Consider the following 13,828-nt stretch of genomic DNA (forward strand, 5'->3'; position numbering starts at 1 on the left):
GTGGGTGATCTTTTCAGTTTGCTTGGGCTAATTATGTCTTTTGGATGTGAAAGATTGTTCTGGAAATCAGGCAACAAGTGTCTCATTCATGAGAATGCAGGCATTTTTCTTTTCTTTTTTTCCCTTTCTAGTAGACCACTTCTAACCCAAATATCCTGAAATGCATTTAAAGTAACAAGGATTAAATTTAGCAAGACTTGAAGATTTAACACTATGGATTCAGTGTAGGTAAAGGTGGAGGTGGTTGTTTGTTGCATGTCAGGACTAGGGACTGAAAGAAAACCTGTGCAGCACTGAGAGGAAAGAAAGAAGTTTTGTAATTTTGGGACTGCTGAGGGCTGTATATCATCAATGTCTATAATAAACATAAGTAGATGGAGTAGCAGCCTGTCAGACAAATACATGCAATAAATGACACTATAAGGTCATTAAAGGGTCATCTAGGTCTAGCACCGATATAGCAAAGAGGTTTTAATCAAGATCAAGCCAAACCATATTAACTCTTTCCTAGACAGCAAGTAAAATTACTGTCCTACAATCTTTCTTCTAAACATATTCAATGCTAATGTAAACAAGGCTGTAACATAAACATCTTTTTCTGAATGGCTAGGATGTGATCCAAATATTTATCCAAAATACACACATGAAAGTGTACAACATATTTCTAAGTATATATATATATATATATAATATACATATATAAGATGAGCTAAATATATTGCCTGTTCTTAAAACCACAGAAATACACACAAAGTTAGCTGATTTAGATTTTTATGAGAAAACTGTTTACTTTAGAGTCTAAGCAACTTAGCCAAGCCAAAAATCTGCATCCAATTTAAAAAGCAAATAGCACACCAAATATATCATTAGCTGAAGAAGCATTCTAGCTGCTCAACCAAGTTAAAAAATAACCTCTTAAAATTTGAAACAAAAACATATTCATATATGAGTGTTATACAGAAAACACCCATCACATGAATCATATCAGATAAACCATTATACAGCCCTCAGAGGTCCCAGTCTGCATAGCTAAATTAAAGCAGGGATTTAAATATGCTGAAAACCTGTTCCAGTTAGTCGGATTTGGACAGATTAATTCAGATGCAAACAGCTTTTCATACCACTTGCAAGGAAAACTTATAGTAGCCAATTATATTTCAAAGTGTTATAAAATATATATGGTGCGACTAAAATATCAGCATTTCCAGACTTTTTCCTTACTGCTTTTATAAATGCTTTTGAAGCCACCTCAGAAACAACCAGGACATTGAAAGGACAATTAGGTTCTATATTTAAAATAAAAATAAACTAAGTCTTCCTCTCAACCTGTAAACACAAAAGCCCTTCATTTTGGCTTTAAATGTTTTAAAAGTCTAGTCTTTTCAGGTCGATTTTTTCTTTTTTTCTTTTTTTTTTCCCCCCAGAGTAACTGTGTTATCCTGCATATGGATGGAATGCTACAGTCATTAGGCTGTAGGATAGATTTCAGGTACCAACTTTGTTTGAGATAATTTCTCTTGTGTCTTAGAAACTTCCCAATTAATGCGTCCTGGAAAATAATGTATTTCAGAAAACTTACTGCTTATTGGTATTCCAAACAGCTCTGTTATGATGGCATACTAGCAAAAAACACCCCTGGATCAAAGATCAAACACAAGGACGAAAAGCTTTACTACAGCCCACCTGGTTTTATTACCAAAATATTCTCTATTCAAAAAAGAAAAAGAAAAAAAAAACCACCATTGTCACCTGAAAACATTTTAGATTATATGAGAAGACCAAAAACTGACAAAAAGACAAATTCCTCAGAATCCATCTTGATTCCACCTTTGCCAGGCACACAGCAATTGAATATCAAAGTCAAATCAGTATCAAAATTAACCGTATTATTCCAATACTCAATTAGCATGCTAGCTGTATTATGCATAACTTGATTGGAATGATCCTTATACACCATTCACAATTGTTTGAAAATATTATGTTTCCACTTCAGACTAGTTACTGAGACTCCCACCTCTTTTTATGTTGCCCGTCAATACACTAGTCTTTTTTAAACAGAAAAATCTTCAATAAATACAAGCAAGTACTGCCATTTCTGCACAGCCAGCTAGTGTATAAATATGTGTACTTACAAAACCCAGTAATTTCCTAAACATTCGAGTACACATAAACCTGTAAGCATTTGCAAAACAAATTAAAATGGATGCAGAAATGTTTGATCAGCACAACATTAGATTTTTACAAATGCTCACAGACACTTCATTTTGCTATTAAGTTACCTACATTTCTGTGCATTACATTGCCAAATGGTAACATTAGTTGTCTCTGAAGCAGTTTTCAGAGACAATATGGGGAAGCTATAATTATAGCTATGTCAAAGGGATGAAAAGCAAATGAAACAGAAACAGGAAGGGATGTTTCCTTAGATGCTATTATTTCTCATAGGGATAATGATCACATACTAATATACATAAAAGGTCAAATATTTTGGGTTTTGAACACTACTAATGTACTGAAATAAGGTATTAGTTCAGTTGGTTAAAGCAGGATGCTAATAATGCCAAGGTAATGGGTTCAATCTCTATACAGGATATTCTCTTGGGAGTTGGACTTGATGATCCTTGTTGATCCCTTCCAACTCAGAATATTCTCTGTGTGATATGTCAGCCGTTCAAGTAGCTTACATATATTTATAGTAAATCAAAATTTCATCTTGATTTCCATTCCTTTCCCCACAAATTATACACTCTCCAAATCAGCTGCCTATTACCACAAATAAAAAGGAATAAACTGTAGCAATATGAACACAGTAACTTCAGGTTTAGTTTTGCAAGTGGCATTGCATTTTCATTCTTGCTAATACTGGGGTTTAGATAATGCTCTATCTTGGTGCTTTAATCTGTTCTTGAAGGAGCTGTCAATCAGCCAGTTTACCTTTGTACTGGTTGGGTCCAGCTAGCACATGCAGACAATAAATACAGAGAAAAGCAGAAAGAAAACCCCTTCAGAAAAACTGGAACTTCAAAGCATTAAATCATCCTCACAAATTTTAAAATAAAGATGCACAGAACTACAGTATATTTCATCTGGAGTTGCATACAGAGGGACAAATTCATCCTTAGACTCCTAAGCAGTTTCAGTGTAAATTGCTCCTTCATATATCTAAGCTCAAACTGTGGGTCGTAACTGGTTCATACTCATTCAGTATTTTTGTCTTTGAAAGTGTTGTCCTGATAAAATTCCAAGAGTCCTCAGAACAAACTGTTGCCATTATGACAGCCAGCACTGACCTCCTATTCATTAATCAAGAAATAAAATCTTTTGTATTTTTAATCAAATTATCATCTTGTTTGATGAATTTGATTCTACGACTGTTATTAACTAAGGTGCTTTCTGACTTGACAGCATTTTCAATTTACAAGTTTCAGAAGATTTCAGATCCACTGGAAATACTATGAGTAATCTTCAACACTCCTTTTACCTTTTAAATTTGTAACACTACTGATTTACTTTGGCTAAGAAATAGAAAATATATTGTCTTTACAAATTAAAATACAGTGGAAAAAAAAGAAAATCATGGCTCTATCTACTAAGACTCAGAGTTTTCTCCTCCTTGTCATACTAGGTTTCTTAGTTGAATAGGACATTACTTCAGAAGATTATGTAACTTTATTATTATTACACCTCTTTTGTTTCCTCTGTTAATTACATTGTGTCAGCATTTCTGTTTTCAGTTCAAAGGCTTAAAATGAAAAAAAATCTTTATGAAATCCATAATTGTTAATAAAAATTAGTGAAAACAAAGAAACAAAAAATCTAGATAGCAGATTGAGGAAGATCTTTGTGCAATAAACTTTTTTCTTTTTCTTTAGCAATATTCAGTAGTATCATTTTACCAAACAAATTAATATTCTTAGAAACCTGACTAACTAAAAAAAAAAAAACCAAACCAAACAAACAAACAAAGTACATAAAAGTCCAGCAAGCCATTAGCCTATAATATTTGGACAGAATTTTCCAATATTAGAATATATACTATCACATTTTTTGTGTAAGTTATGTTTGTTTGCCTTTCTACACTTTTCTTTCAATCAGCAAGAACTATAAGTAGTTCTCTGGTTTAAGTGTTTGTTCCAACTCAAAGCAAAAAAAAAAAAAAGTCAAATATTTGTAAGCTAGAAACATTTGTAAGGTAGAACACAATCAGAATTATAATTTCCCACCTTTTTTTTTTTTTTTTTACTATTACAGACAAACATTCATACACTCTAGAGAAACAGTAAGGTAGAACAGAAAAGAAACCAACTCTAATTGTATTTCCAATTCTGGATAGAATTGATTTTTCCATTTCTGTCTAGCCAAAATACTTGTACTTCCCCTCTGGTACAAACAGGACTCATGCTGCCCTTAATCACACTTGTGATACATAGAAAGAACCTTGATATTCCCAGCCCAAAAAGAAAAAAAAAATGAATAAAAAAAGGTCTTACAGAAATATTATCCACCTTCTAGATCTCATCTAGATTTAATGGAATTATAGATTTAATGGAATGTGTATTGAGCACTGGTTTAAAGTCTGAAATAAAAATACACACCACCCTCCCATACTTAGGACCTGATTATGACCATTAATATGTGGTGTCTTCCCTCTTTGATTTAGTGCTTTCACAGACCAAACTTTCTGAGGCCTTTGTGTCTGTGAAATTCATCCCGGAGAATTTTAGGAATATATAAAATAGTATGTAATTTTCAGAAACCCGGAAATATTGTTAGAGCTACGCTGAAGTATCTGTGCTGCTGCCACATCAATGGCGTAGTGCACACATGCAGTCAGTCTGTAACTTCCTGAAAGCATCCAATTTTCTGTGCCTTCTCTGTACATGTGTTTTGTACAGTTGCAATGAAAATTAAAATTATGTGCAAAGTAAAAAATATCTGTAGATTATAAGCAGTAGATTTTATGCTTTTTGTCAAAGACTTCTCTTCAAAATAATCATGAAGAAAAATACAGATGTCTTTCATTAACTACACTGAGTTACTCAGTTGCCCCTTGCATCTGACATGGCAAATAAGGCTCTTCAGGCTGACTTTGAAAAAGTCATCCTCAGAGCATCTCCAGGAGACCATGATACCAAGTTCTCCAGCCTGTTAAGCCGATATCATGATGTCTGACATGTAAATAATTTCTTAATTGTTGATGATAGGAGGAAAAATATTCTCAAATGTCTAAGACTAGTTAATTGTCAAATGTTTCTGCCTTCATAATTTTCCCATTTTTTCTAATTGCAGTTCTAATACAGATCTTAATTAATGGAAGGTGATTAAATGGTTTGAAAAAGACACAGGGTATGAATACAATTTCGGTCACTCACATGATTGACAGTTCTTCCAATGGCTCTTATCTCTCAAAAAAGCAGCCTGAGTTCACCAGCACAAATCAACTTTTACCCCAGAAACTAATAGACATTGCAGTGCTTGGCAAGATATGTCAGCTTGGGCACAGAACAACACTACTGTTACCTGTGTGTCTTCCAAGATGGAGCTTGCACACCTCTGGCTGACTCAAAGCTTGAAGGTTATTAGATTCCAGTAGACTCAGATCATGATACCTTGGTACCACAAGGTGCTTATAGTCAAATTTATCCTGTCGAGATATTGTCTCATGGAAGTCTCATGAAGATCTCCATTAGTTTCCATGGAAAACAAAACTAAATTAACAAATTTCTTTCATGAAGTAGATTTTGAGTACAGAGGCACATTCTTCCTGTTAGAGATCCCTCCTATTGTGTTTTCAGATTTTTAAAGGCAGAGTGGTCTTAGCAGAAAAATATCACCAGAAATTACCTCCTGGAAAACAGACTACACAGGTATGACTTAGGAGACCCAGTAATTGGATGAAGAGCTTTTTTGTTTTTTAAAATACATCAGCTTTCCATTCAAGGACAATAATTAGTCGGGAGAGGCTGATGCTGGGGAAGTTGAAGGGAGGCATGACTTTTGAGACATGACAGGTGGAACAAAGATCTCTAACATCTTGAGAAGCTGTAAAATGCTACTCATGGTGTTTTTAATGTGTAGAACATATGCTTTAGGACTGTTACAAGAAATCATGTATTCTTTCTTTACAAACCTGTAAAAACACAAAATCCATTAAGACAGGGACTCATTTGACCTCCAGGTAATTTGAATATAAAAGAAGTACTACAGGCTTCCTGGTCCTCCTATGTGTAACTCTGGCTGAATAGCAATTTTATCTTGAAGTAATTCAATTATATTACAAATAAGAACTAGAATTAAAATATAATGATTTAATATAACTGATTAATAAAGTATTGCAAGTGCAATTACAATACAGTCAGAGTACGTCAAGTCAACCAGTCTGCAGCACAATCAAAAACCATATTGAAAGGAGCAATTACAGAACACTGAAATCTTGACTCAGTAAAATTTTACTTAAATTCTTCGAGATCTCTTGGCTGCTGGCATATGGTCAGGTGTTTCTTAAAATTTGAGGCATAATTGCATGCTGAGTTCAAAGTAATTTAAATAATATTGAGATTTAATGCTGGCAGAATGATGCAGTTAATAATACCCTAAATACTGTGTGATCTTATAAATAAAATGTAAAAAATTCTTGCATTTTTTTAATTTGTTTTTCAATCATTGTTGCCTACTGCAAGCAACACTGGGATTTCTGTAATTTTTTCTTTGCCATTTCTAGCATCAGGGACAAAGAAATACATTTTTTTCATCCTGGGCTTATTAACATACATAGGAAAAACATAAATATGTTTTGTTCTTGCAACTGCTCTATGGACAAAGACGAATGCATTTTTCACTAGTTTTGCTGCTGTTGCCAAGCAGAGATGAATATTATCTTATCTTTTTTGTTTTGCTTAACACAATCCTTTCCTAAGATGAAGTCAAGACCAAGGGCAGACAAATAATTCATATGGAAAAGAAAGATAAGTAAATATTCACCATAGGTATATTTGCTCCTGCATGGAAAGGCTAGTGAAAATCATGTGAAGAAAGCAAGTGTGTTTACATCTATTGATTCTCTTGTTAACATAGCATTCTTAGTAGGCACACTGGAGCCATTTTCCACTATCTGGAAACATCCTGTAAAGCATTCCTGCTCTGTACTGAGTTAGTGCCTCTGCCCTTTACTCACAAAGACGCTTAAAAGAGTGAGTGCATTATGACACACACAAGAACTTCATTATATTATTGAGAAAAAAGGAAAACAGTTAATATTGTTTTCAAAGGAATATTATAACTTTCTCAATGAGCTTAGTGGTACAAAAGTTCACATTTTAAGGGTCTGATGCTGCAGGCTTTATTCATCCAAATTACTTAAATGGAACTATTTTTGTGAGAAAAATTGCTTTCAACTGTACTTGAAGATAAAATTCTTATCAACTCCTTGACATGAACTGATACAAAGATTTCAAACTACTCATTACATGGACAGCAAAGTTTAAGTACAGAATTGCCTCTGAATTTTCTGGTTTCACAGCGTTTTGACATGGGTTTTTGTTTGTTTGTCAGTGAAGAGAACATCTACAAGGACTTAAAATGTAGTCAAATTTTATCTCAGGATTTGATTATATCATTGTTGGTCCAAATTCTGCCATATCTTTGGGTAGAACCCAACGAAAAGCAGTCTGTATATATGTTTGTGTGTGCGTGCATGTGTAGATTTCTTCATTTGCTCATTTGTGTTGTGTTCCCCTGTTATTGGGCCCTTTCCTTTAACAGAACAGATTCCAGAACTACTCAAATGTGACTTGGAACAGGTTTCCTAAGGAAATGGAGCAGGCTGCCCAGGAAAGTGATCACAGTACCAAGTCTGCCAGAGTTTAAGGAGCATTTGGACAACACTCTAAACCACATGGTGTGATTCTTGGGGTTGTCCTGTGCAGAACCAGGAGCTGGAGTTAGATAATTTTTGTGGGTCCCTTCCAATTCAGGATATTCTAAGACTTGAGTTCCCTTTGTAAGGACTTTGCTTTGAGATGTGGGACATCTCTTATCTGACCATGTGGTTCTATGTAAGCCACCTCTTCTAGACCATCATTGCTCTGATTTAGTTTGGTTTTAGGTCTTTTTCTGTTTTGTACTGTGATTTGTTACTGTGGTTTTAAGTCACATTTTATAAGCATTCAAAATAATCCGAACAGTGTGCTAAGATTCAGAACTCATACTTAATAATTTAATAAAGAATATGTCTTAAAAGGTACCTTATTTGAAATTATATTCATTGTGACAGCAAAACTAGCCAATTGAAAACAGTTTATAGAACTTCTATATGGCTTCAAAACAGTAGGGTTAAAATAATACCTTGATAATAAATAACTTCTATAATTTCTTGAATAACATATAAGTAGGAAGTGAGGAAATCCAAGCTCTACAAGCCCTTTTTGACAAACATATTTTCAAAATATTTTTTGCTCACCCAGTTACTTGAATTCTTTGCAATTTAATGTTAAGAGCTCTGTTTTGAAAATGGTGAGGGTTGCTTATTTAAGAAAAAAATATATAAATAAATCACAAATGCACCTGATAGTATTTATAGTCACATTATGACAATCACTGCTGGCAGCTTAACTTTCATTTATGCAAAGTTTATGCACATAAGATTTTAATAGTTCTAGAAGAAAGGAACTAAAAATAAATGAAATTTTAACAGTAATCAAACCATTATTATATTTTGGTGGCACCATTTCAACTATTATTAATTTCCAAAGGTCATAAAATAAATGTAACTTTTTTTGAGAAAGAAAACACAATACAATGATGCATATCAAAGGAATAAACTAAGCAATGGTAGATGAATCCTCAGCACATTATCCAGACAAAATAGTTACACTCTGACCTGTTTTACTGTTCGAAATGAGTGAATCTCCTGTGACTGGACTCTAATCTCACAAGAGCTCAGGAAAAGGTCTAAAGTCTGCTCATGTGGTACTGAAAGATGGGTGAATACTGTGCAAACCCTCAACAGGTGGAAACTGATATCCTAACAGTGTTATCAGATGCAAGAAAACTTACATCAACAGGAGACATTGAACATACTCTTTGGTAGTTTCAACTCTTTTTAGCCAGTTGTGTGTGGAGTACCTATCACTGTGGCTTGAAAACTAGCAGTACAGAAAAATATTCTGTCTTATCTGATATGGTTTTCACCAGGCAAATCTTATTTCTGTAAGAAATAATAATATAAGTGCTTCTATATAAAGAACAAAAAAAACCTATTTTATTGCCCAGAAAGAGAAGTAAAAGTAAATATGGATTTTATTAATAATTTTTCTTAGGGTACTTGGTCTTATGGGAAAAATTGTTTGAATTTCTTTTTTATTTCTTCCAAAGATGATGTGTCAGGAGCAGAGAAATTGATTAAAGGAGTTCTCAAAGGCAAACTTACAAAAAAATATTCTAAAAGTTGTGAAGCTCTTTTTTTGCCCTCCTTGAAATCATATATATTATTTTGGTTAATTTTGTATATCAATTTCATTTCAATGTAGAATTTGAAATGACTCAAAAAATAAATTTAATAGTGATTCGCATTCTTTTTTTGTTAATTGTCACAGAAACAACAACAAAGATGTAGATCTTTCCCAAAAATTGAAAAACTTGGGTTTAGGAAACAAAGGAAAAATATTTCTTCTTTACCATTAATTTTTAATGGAATTATATCTCTCATTCCTTGTACAGTTGCTTAACACTTATGGAATCAAATATCATGACTATTAGTGTCCTTTTGCAAACATCAAATTATTTTGAAAAAGTAACAGGCTTTGTATTTGCTTAATACTGCAATAAGTTCTTGATGTATATACTTAAAAAATATCCATAGGCAATGTTTGTACCTGACAACTGAAAGCACTAAATTACACAGTAAAAGCCAAGGCAGCATCTTATTAGATGGTGGAGAGTTCCAAATTTTCTTTCTGTGAATAGAGGTGTAGCCTCAAAGTATATCCACTGATGTCATGGAATCATACAGTTACAGAATGTTTGGAGGAGACCTTAAAGATCATCCAGTTCCAACCCATTTGCCATGGGCAGGGACACACTCAACTAGTCCAGATTGCTCAAAGTCCTATCCAACCTAGCCTTGAATATCTTCAGGCATGGAACACCCACAACTTCTCTGGGCAACCTGTACCAGTGCCTCACAACCCTTGCAGTAAAGAATTTCTTCTTAATATCTAATTTAAATCTCTCCTTTTTAGTTTAAAACAATTCTTCCTTGTTCTATCACCATCTGCCTGTGTAAAAAGGTCACTCTCTATTGTTATATTCCCCTTTTAAGTACTGGAAGGCCTTAATAAGGCCTCCCCAGAGCCCTCTCTTCTCCATGCTGAACAATCCCAACTCTCTCAGCTTGTCTTCATAGAAGTGTTCCAGCCCTTGAGCACCATCCTGGCCCTCCTCTGAACCTGTTCAAATAGGTCCACATCTGTCTTGTGCTGGGGGCTGCAGAGCTGGACACAGCACTCCAGATGGGGTCTCACAAGTGCTGCAGAGAGGGCCAGAATCACCTTCCTCGACCTGCTGGTCACACTTCTGTTCATGCAGCTCAGGATGCAGATGGCTTTCTGGGCTGCAAACCCACATTGCTAGTTCATGTCCAGCCTCTCACCCCCAAGTCCTTCTCTGCAGGGCTACTCTCAATGACTTCTTCTATGAGTCTGTACTCATATCTGGGATTGCTCTGACCCATGTCAATAAAATGGGGTAAAGAACATAGAGAAAATTATTTGTATTCATAATATGATGAGGATTATATTCAAGTAAAGGTTGTAGGTTCAATTTCTATGTAGTCTGGTAGATTAAAAGAAAAAAATAAAATTCTAGTTTTACCTTAACACTGTGAAACACTGGATTATTATATGGATCAGACCAACTCAAGTGGAAAGAGGGGAGGGGGAGGTAGAAGGGACGGGTTGAAAGGAAAGGTGATGCCCTATCCCATACCCCAGTCCCTACAAGTCTTCTTGGACAACCCCAGAGCAGCTGTCAGTCAAAACCAGCCTGGGAGCATTGCCGGATACCACATCCCCTTTTCTCCCTAAACCAGCCCCAGAATGGCTAACACTGAGGGATAATTACCACTCATCCCGCCCCAGAGCTCTGGAGTAGTCAGTGGGCCCCAAATCCTGCCTGGGAGCAGGGGGTGTGGCCACAGGGGGCCAAAGGAAACAAAAGCAGCAACATGTGTTCTCCATGCTTGTTCAAGCTCTCTATCGTATCACTACTGTAGTTGGGCTGGATCTAGGATCTGGATCTAGGGGTGGTAGCTATAATTCTCTTTTTCTCTGTGTATTGAGTCTGGCTGAGCTGGAGCTCATTTCCCCATAGTATTCCTCACAATCCTGTGCTTTGCATTGGCAGCTAGAAGGGTGTTGCTACTGCTGAGCACAGCATCAGTGCTGTAACATTCCTTTCTCAGTCGAGGCTAAGATCCTGGGAGGGGACACAAGTCAGCCAGCTGACCTGTGCTAACCAAAGGGATATTCCATACCATATGCCGTCAGCTCAGATAAAAAAGAAGGCAAGGAGCAGGAAGGCAGGCATTCACTGTCTCCAGTGGCTGCCTGCTGAGGAACCATTACATGTGCTGAGGCCCTGCTTCTTGGAGGTGGCTGACCACCGCTGCTCATGGGAAGTAGAGAATAAACCGTCTTATCCTTCGCTTCACTTTTGCGCGCGCAACCTTCCACCTGGCTTCTGCTTTAACAAACTGCCTTATCCATACCCATGAGTTGTTTTCCATCTTACTCTCTCCCATGACCAGCTGGGAAGGGGAGTGATAGAGCAGCTGGATGGGCACCTTGTGTCCAGCCAAGGTCAACCCACCATACTCTGTCTTTCTTTAATTCTTCTTCTAATTTCCTTTCTTAATATTTTGGGTAGCTTGAGACTGGATGGGTTGAATTTTGCTGTTGCATGGATTAGCATGTGCTAAGTCAGTGCTTTGTGGAATGCTTTATTCTGGTTGAATGTTACCCTTTAAACTTTTGAGAAGTTCCCTTATTTTCTAAAGTTTACCAGTAGAAGTAACTCCTGAAAAAGGTGTGTTTCTCCTTTGTGCTTTCTTCTAAAGTGTTAAAAGAACTGAAAGCTCTTCTAATCTCCCAGAGGGCAGATATTGTTGGAGCCTTGTATATATTTAAAGTAAACACCCTTCAGTGAGCTTGCAGCTGGAGGCCTAGAGTCTTACAGACATATAGTTGCTGGCCACCAAGTCTGCATTGATCACTAAGGCTTTTATTCATTAATTCATTTTTTCATTTTATTCATGTTGGTCATTAGCATCCAATGGTATCTTAGATGCCTTACAGTAGCAGGCGAATCTTCAGTGACTGGACTGTATATATCACCTGTGAAAAATTCAGATGTTTGAATTAGAAGCTTGATAGGACATGAGATGTTTTGTGTCATCTCAAATGGCAAGAGATGCTTATGGGTGGCCAATCACATTGAGGACAAGAGTATGAGAAATATTTAACATTTAAGATAAAAAAAAAATTTAAGTAATTTTTTTTATGCCATATGTAAATAAAAGGAATGCACAACATGTTTCCTGATATTTATTTTCAGATAATAGGGGTAGGAAGGAAGGAAGGTGATGTTGCTTATTATTCTGTAAGACTTGCAAAAGCATTACAGTGAGCACTACTGACAGCCTATGCAGACCTTATAGTTTAGTTTCTTCTCTTAAGCAAAGCTAACAAGAAGAATAATTTTTTTTCCCATTTATGAATAATAGCTAGTCAAATTCAAATGAAAACTCCGATAAAGCTCAAAAAAGATTTCAAAGTAATTACTCTGAGCTAATCAGATTTGATCTGTAATCTGGGATACTGGCTACTTGCTGCAGATCTTTTCCTCTCATTGAACTAACTACAGCCCATTGAAAAAATTATGAAATCTAGGTTAACACTTAAGGAAGGAATGTCTTTCACCCCTGAATAGTAACTAAACTCTTTCTGGTACATATTTCTTTCAGCCATACATCAGTTTGGATGCTATCAACAAAAGAATAATTTAATTCAAAGAACTTTTGTACCTTTTAACTTGAACTCAAAAAACCAATTTTCACACTGCCTGAAATAAAGGTAAGAAAATAAAGTACCTTGTTGCTAGTAAAGAGGCTATTCTATCACTGACACGATGCTTTTTAATGACTTTTAGGACTTAACCTTCACACTAGACATCTCCTATCCAGTTGCTTTATCATCAGTGCCACAGGTAACGGCATAGTGAAGAACATATTTATGTTATATGAACAAGAAATGTGGATAACTGAGAAACCACAGACCCGTTCTGCAAAACTCAGTTTCTTATCCTAGAAGGAAATCCTCCTATAGGAATGTATAAATCAGACTAGCAAACTGTGCATAGCAGATTAAAATTAATATGGATTGACTCTGCAAACGTGAAGGTACATCTGAAAAGATGTATCGTGTTTACCTAAACAGTCTTAGAAACAGAACTTTCAATGTAATTTAAGCAGGTGTCCCATTTACTGTGCTCATCTGTGTTGTGAAGCCTTCTGAAAAACTAGAAACTGAATTTTTCAACATTTTTTAAATAAAACTAAAGTAGAAGATGGACTCCAGGAATCATGTAATGCACTCCAGCTGCAAACAAACAATAATTCTTTGGAACCAGACTACAAGTGGTGTGAAGTTAAAAAAGTAAAATAAAATGAAATGTGTATTGTGCAGCCCCCATACATGTAAGCATGAATTTTAGGAACATCTCAAGAGGCCCTAAAATAGTTTTTGACACTGTGATATTAAGTTCTGATATTTGA

General features: G+C 35.5%; 1 long non-coding RNA gene across 3 annotated transcripts in view; it reads left to right on the top strand.

Annotated features, from left to right (window-relative positions):
- LOC135413265 (uncharacterized) overlaps nucleotides 1-13,828 on the top strand; it is a 102,125-nt gene that overhangs the window by 61,290 nt on the left and 27,007 nt on the right. The window contains exon 5 of one of the 3 annotated variants that reach the window (XR_010430157.1): nucleotides 1,425-6,402. The exons of the other annotated variants lie outside the window; for them this stretch is intronic. This is a non-coding gene — a long non-coding RNA (uncharacterized LOC135413265). Of the gene's footprint in view, nucleotides 1-1,424; nucleotides 6,403-13,828 lie in introns of those variants that run through there. 3 annotated transcript variants of the gene reach the window in all.

The sequence above is a fragment of the Pseudopipra pipra genome, chromosome 4 (assembly GCF_036250125.1).
Source record: "Pseudopipra pipra isolate bDixPip1 chromosome 4, bDixPip1.hap1, whole genome shotgun sequence".
Lineage (NCBI taxonomy): Eukaryota > Metazoa > Chordata > Aves > Passeriformes > Pipridae > Pseudopipra > Pseudopipra pipra.